Source organism: Arachis hypogaea, chromosome 10 (assembly GCF_003086295.3).
Source record: "Arachis hypogaea cultivar Tifrunner chromosome 10, arahy.Tifrunner.gnm2.J5K5, whole genome shotgun sequence".
Taxonomy (NCBI): Eukaryota; Viridiplantae; Streptophyta; class Magnoliopsida; order Fabales; family Fabaceae; genus Arachis; species Arachis hypogaea.
Window position 1 is genome coordinate 81,193,320 of NC_092045.1, and position 6,472 is coordinate 81,199,791.

Consider the following 6,472-nt stretch of genomic DNA (forward strand, 5'->3'; position numbering starts at 1 on the left):
CACTTGCTGGTTAGTTGTGCGGGATTGCAAAAGTGTGATTGCAATTTCGTGCACCAAGGACCTAACAGAAATCTTCAAAGAAGAAGAACCCATGGTAGCCGAAAACAACAACAATACCAACAATGCAAGGAAGGTGCTGGGTGACTTTACTGCACCTACTCCCGACTTCTATGGGAGAAGCATCTCTATCCCTACCATTGGAGCAAACAACTTTGAGCTTAAGACTAATGGGGTTGACCCTGAGGTCTACAGACTTATGCTATTCCCTTTTGCTGTAAGAGACAAAGCTAGGACATGGTTGGACTCACAACCTAAAGAAAGCCTGAACTCTTGGAAAAGCTAGTCAATACCTTCTTGGCAAAGTTCTTTCCACCTCAAAAATTAAGTAAGCTTAGAGTGGAAGTCCAAACCTTCAGACAGAAGGAAGGAGAATCCTTCTATGAAGCTTGGGAAAGATACAAACAATTAATCAGAAAGTGTCCCTCTGACATGCTTTCTGAATGGAGCATCATAGGTATTTTCTATGATGGTCTGTCTGAGCTGTCCAAGATGTCATTGGATAGTTCTGCTAGAGGCTCTCTTCATCTGAAGAAGACGCCTGCAGAAGCTCAAGAACTGATTGAAATGGTTGCAAATAACCAATTCATGTACACTTCTGAAAGGAATCCTGTGAACAATGGGACAAATCAGAAGAAAGGAGTTCTTGAGATTGATACTCTGAATGCCATTTTGGCTCAGAACAAAATATTGACTCAGCAAGTCAATATGATTTCTCAAAGTCTGTCTGGAATGCAAAATGCACCAGGCAGTACTAAGGACGCTTCATCTGAAGAAGAAGCTTATGATCTTAAGAACCCTTCAATGGAAGAGGTGAATTACATGGGAGAACCCTATGGAAACACCTATAACCCTTCATGGAGAAATCATCCAAATCTTTCATGGAAGGATCAACAGAGACCTCAACAAGGTTTCAACAACAATAATGGCGGAAGAAACAGGTTTAGCAATGGCAAGCCTTTTCCATCATCTTCTCAGCAACAGACAAAGAGTTCTAAGCAGAACAACTCTGACTTAGCAACCATGGTCTCTGATCTAATCAAAACCACTCAAAGTTTCATGACTGAAACAAGGTCCTCCATTAGAAATTTGGAGGCACAAGTGGGTCAGCTGAGCAATAAAATTACTGAACTCCCTCCTAGTGTTCTTCCAAGCAATACAGAAGAAAATCCAAAAGGAGAGTGCAAGGTCATCAACATGGCCGAATTTGGAGAGGAGGGAGAGGCAGTGAACGCCACTGAGGAAGACCTCAGTGGACGTTCACTGACCTCCAATGAGTTCCCTAATGAGGAACCATGGGAATCTGAGGCTCCCACTGAGACCATAGAGATTCCATTGAATTTACTTCTGCCATTCATGAGCTCTGATGAGTATTCTTCCTCTGAAGAGGATGAGTACGTCACTGAAGAGCAAGTTGCTAAATACCTTGGAGCAATCATGAAGCTCAATGACAAGTTATTTGGTAATGAGACTTGGGAGGATGAACCCCCTTTGCTCACTAAAGAACTGGATGACTTGTCTAGGCAGAAATTACCTCAAAAGAGACAAGATCCTAGGAAGTTCTCAATACCTTGTGCCATAGGCACCATGACCTTCAAAAAGGCCTTGTGTGACCTAGGGTCAAGTGTAAACCTCATGCCTCTCTCTATAATGGAGAAGCTAGGGATCTTTGAGGTACAAGCTTCAAAAATCTCACTAGAGATGGTAGACAATTCAAGAAAACAAGATTTTGGACTTGTAGAGGATGTTCTGGTAAAAATTGAAGACCATTACATCCCTGCTGATTTCATAGTCCTAGAGACTGGGAAGTGCATGGATGAATCCATCATCCTTGGCAGACCCTTCCTAGCCACAACAAAGGCTGTGATTGATATTGATAGAGGAGAATTGATCATTCAAGTGAATGAAGAATCCTTTGTGTTCAAGGCTCAAGGATATCCCTTTGTCACCATGGAGAGGAAGCATGAAGAGCTTCTCTCAAAACAGAGTCAAACAGAGCCCCCACAGTCAAACTCTAAGTTTGGTGTTGGGAGGCCACAACCAACTTCTAAGTTTGGTGTTGAACCCCCACATTCAAACTCTAAGTTTGGTGTTGGGAGGTTCCAACATTGCTCTGAGTATCTGTGAGGCTCCATGAGAGCCCACTGTCAAGCTAATGACATTAAAGAAGCGCTTGTTGGGAGGCAACCCAATCTTATTATATTTATCTATTCTCTTTTGTTATTCTCTGTTTTCTGTAGGTTGATGATCATGAGAAGTCACAAAATCAATTGAAAAAGCAAAAATAGAAAGAAAAACAGAAAGAAAAATAGCACACCCTGGAGGAGAACTTGCTGGCGTTTAAACGCCAGTAAGGCTAGCAGATGGGCGTTTAACGCCCAGTATGGCACCATTCTGGGCGTTTAACGCCAGAAAGGGGCACCAGACTGGTGTTAAACGCCAGGAAAGGGCAAGAACATGGCGTTAAACACCAGAAATGGGCACCAGCCCGGCGTTTAACGCCAGAATTGGCACAGGGAGCAATTTTGCTCGCCACTTGGTGCAGGGATGACTTTTCCTTGACACCTCAGGATCTGTGGACCCCACAGGATCCCCACCTACCCCACCACTCTCTCTCTTCTTCTTCACCCATTCACCAATCACCTCAACACCTCTTCCCCAAAAACCCTTCACCTATCAAATCCCATCTTTCTCTTCAACACTCACATCCATCCTTCATAAAACCCTACCTACCTCACCATTCAAATTCAAACCACTTTCCCACCCAAACCCACCCTCCTATAGCCGAACCCTACCCCTCTCTTCACCCCTATATAAACCCCTCTTCACTCCTTCATTTTCACACAACCTAAACACTCCTTCTCCCCCTTTGGCCGAACCACAAACCATTTCCATCTCCTTCCTTTCTTCTTCTTCTACTCTCTTCTTTCTTCTTTTGCTCGAGGACGAGCAAACCTTTTAAGTTTGGTATGATAAAAGCATTGCTTTTTACTTTTTCATAACCACTTATGGAATCCAAGGCCGGAGAAACCTCTAGAAAGAGGAAAGGGAAGGCAAAAGCTTTCACCTCCGAGTCATGGGAGATGGAGAGATTCATCTCAAGGGTGCATCAAGACCACTTCTATGAAGTTGTGGCCTTGAAGAAGGTGATCCCCGAGGTCCCTTTCAAACTCAAAAAGAGTGAATATCCGGAGATCCGACATGAGATCCGAAGAAGAGGTTGGGAAGTTCTTACCAACCCCATTCAACAAGTCGGAATCTTAATGGTTCAAGAGTTCTATGCCAATGCATGGATCACCAAGAACCATGATCAAAGTGTGAACCCAGATCCAAAGAATTGGCTTACTATGGTTTGGGGGAAATACTTGGATTTTAGTCCGGAAAATGTAAGGTTGGCATTCAACTTGCCCATGATGCAAGGAGATGAACACCCTTACACTAGAAGGGTCAACTTTGATCAAAGGTTAGACCAAGTCCTCACAGTCATTTGTGAAGAGGGCGCCCAATGGAAGAGAGATTCAAGAGGAAAGCTGTTCAATTGAGAAGGCATGACCTCAAGCCTGTGGCTAGGGGATGGTTGGAGTTTATCCAACGCTCAATCATTCCCACTAGCAACCGGTCCGAAGTTACTATAGACCGGGCTATCATGATTCATAGCATCATGATTGGAGAAGAAATAGAAGTTCATGAGGTTATATCCCAAGAACTTTATAAGGTGGTGGACAAGTCCTCTACCTTAGCAAGGTTAGCCTTTCCTCATCTCATTTGTCACCTCTGTTATTCAGTTGGAGTTGACATAGAGAGAGACATCCCTATTGATGAGGACAAGCCCATTACTAAGAAGAGGATGGAGCAAACAAGAGATCCCTTTCATCATCAAATCCCTGAGATGCCTCAAGGGATGCACTTTCCTCCACAAAACTATTGGGAGCAACTAAACACCTCCCTAGGAGAATTGAGTTCCAACATGGGACAACTAAGGGTGGAGCACCAAGAACACTCCATCCTCCTCCATGAAATTAGAGAAGATCAAAAAATCATGAGAGAGGAGCAACAAAAACAAGGAAGAGACATTGAGGAGCTCAAGCACTCCATAGGATCTTCAAGAGGAAGAACAAGCCGCCATCACTAAGGTGGACCCGTTCTTTAATTTCCTTGTTCTCTGTTTTTCGAAAAATCATGCTTATGTTTATCTATGTTTGTGTTTTGTGATCATTAGTGTCTTAGTGTCTATGCCTTAAAATTATGAATGTCCTATGAATCCATCACCTTTCTTGAATGAAAAATGTTCTTAATTGAAAAAGAGAAGAATTGCATGAATTTTAAATTTTATAACAGTTTAATTATTTTGATGTGGTGGCAATACTTTTGTTTTCTGAATGTATGCTTAAACAATTATGTCTTTTGAATTTGTGGTTCATGAATGTTGGCTCTTGAAAGAATGATGAAAAAGGAGACATGTTACTGAGGATCTGAAAAATCATAAAAATGATTCTTGAAGCAAGAAAAAGCAGTGAATTCAAAAAAAAAACAAAAAAAAAGAGAGAGGAAGCAAGAAGAAAAAGAAAAAAATAATGAAGTTGTGATCCAAGGCAAAAAGAGTATGCTTAAGAACCCTGGACACCTCTAGTTGGGGACTCTGGCAAAGCTGAGTCACAATCTGAAAAGGTTCACCCAATTATGTGTCTGTGGCATGTATGTATCCGGTGGTAATACTGGAAGACAGAGTGCTATGGGCCACGGCCAAGACTTAATAAGTAGCTGTGTTCAAGAATCATCATACTTAACTAGGAGAATCAATGACATTATCTGGATTCTGAGTTCCTAAAGAAGCCAATCATTCTGAATTTCAAAGGATAGAGTGAGATGCCAAAACTGTTCAGAGACAAAAAGTTAAAAGCCCCGCTCATCTAATTAATACTGATCTTCATAGATGTTTTTGGAATTCATTGCATATTCTCTTCTTTTTATCTTATTTGATTTTCAGTTTCTTGAGGACAAGCAACAATTTAAGTTTGGTGTTGTGATGAGCGGATAATTTATACGCTTTTTGGCATTGTTTTTAGTATGTTTTTAGTATGTTTTAGTTAGTTTTTAGTATATTTTTATTAGTTTTTGGTTAAAATTCACTTTTCTGGACTTTACTATGAGTTTGTGTGTTTTTCTGTGATTTCAGGTATTTTCTGGCTGAAATTGAGGGACTTGAGCAAAAATCTGATTCAGAGACTAAAAAGGACTGCAGATGCTGTTGGATTCTGACCTCCCTGCACTCGAAGTGGATTTTCTGGAGCTACAGAAGCCCAATTAGCGCACTCTCAACAGCGTTGGAAAGTAGACATCTTGGGCTTTCCAGCAATATATAATAGTTCATACTTTGCCCAAGATTTGATGGCCCAAACCGGCGTTTTAAATCAGCTCAAAACTGTCCGGCGTTAAACGCCGGAACTGGCACAAGAATGGGAGTTAAACGCCCAAACTGGCACAAAAGCTGGCGTTTAACTCCAAGAAGAGTCTCTACACGAAAATGCTTCAATGCTCAGCCCAAGCACACACCAAGTGGGCCCGGAAGTGGATTTTTATGTCATTTACTCATCTCTGTAAACCTTAGGCTACTAGTTCTCTATAAGTAGGACCTTTTACTATTGTATTTTCATCTTGGTTCTTCTGGTTCCCTCTCTGGGGCCGAAGCCAATGATCACTATTATCACTTATGTATTTTCAATGGTGGAGTTTCTACACACCATAGATTAAGGTGTGGAGCTCTGCTGTACCTCGAGTATTAATGCAATTACTATTGTTCTTCTATTCAATTCAGCCTATTCTTGTTTAAGATATTCATTTGCACCCAAGAACATGATGAATGTGATGATTATGTGACACTCATCATCATTCTCACTTATGAACGAGTGCATGACAACCACTTCTGTTCTACAAGCAAACAAGGCTTGAATGTTTATCTCTTGGATCCCTTAATTGGAATCTTCGTGGTATAAGCTAGAATTGATGGCGGCATTCAAGAGAATCCGGAAGGTCTAAACCTTGTCTGCGGTATTTTGAGTAGGATTCAATGATTGAATGACTGTGACGAGCTTCAAACTCGCGATTGTGGGGCGTTAGTGACAGACGCAAAAGAATCACTCGATTCTATTCCGACATGATCGAGAAACGACAGCTGAATAGCCGTGCCGTGACAGGGTGCGTTGAACATTTTCACTGAGAGGATGGGAGGTAGCCACTGACAACGGTGAAACCCTACATACAGCTTGCCATGGAAAGGAGTAAGAAGGATTGGATGAAGACAGTAGGAAAGTAGAGAGACGGAAGGGACAAAGCATCTTCATACGCTTATCTGAAATTCCTACCAATGAATTACATAAGTATCTCTATCTTTATCTTTATGTTTTATTCATCATTC

General features: G+C 41.6%; 1 non-coding gene across 1 annotated transcript; it reads right to left on the reverse strand.

Moving 5' to 3' along the window:
- Positions 1 to 387: 387 nt before the first annotated feature.
- On the reverse strand, positions 388 to 495 carry LOC112719039 (small nucleolar RNA R71). The gene has a single exon (XR_003161359.1). It is a non-coding gene; the product is annotated as a small nucleolar RNA R71 (small nucleolar RNA).
- Between the last annotated feature and the right edge of the window lie 5,977 nt (positions 496 to 6,472).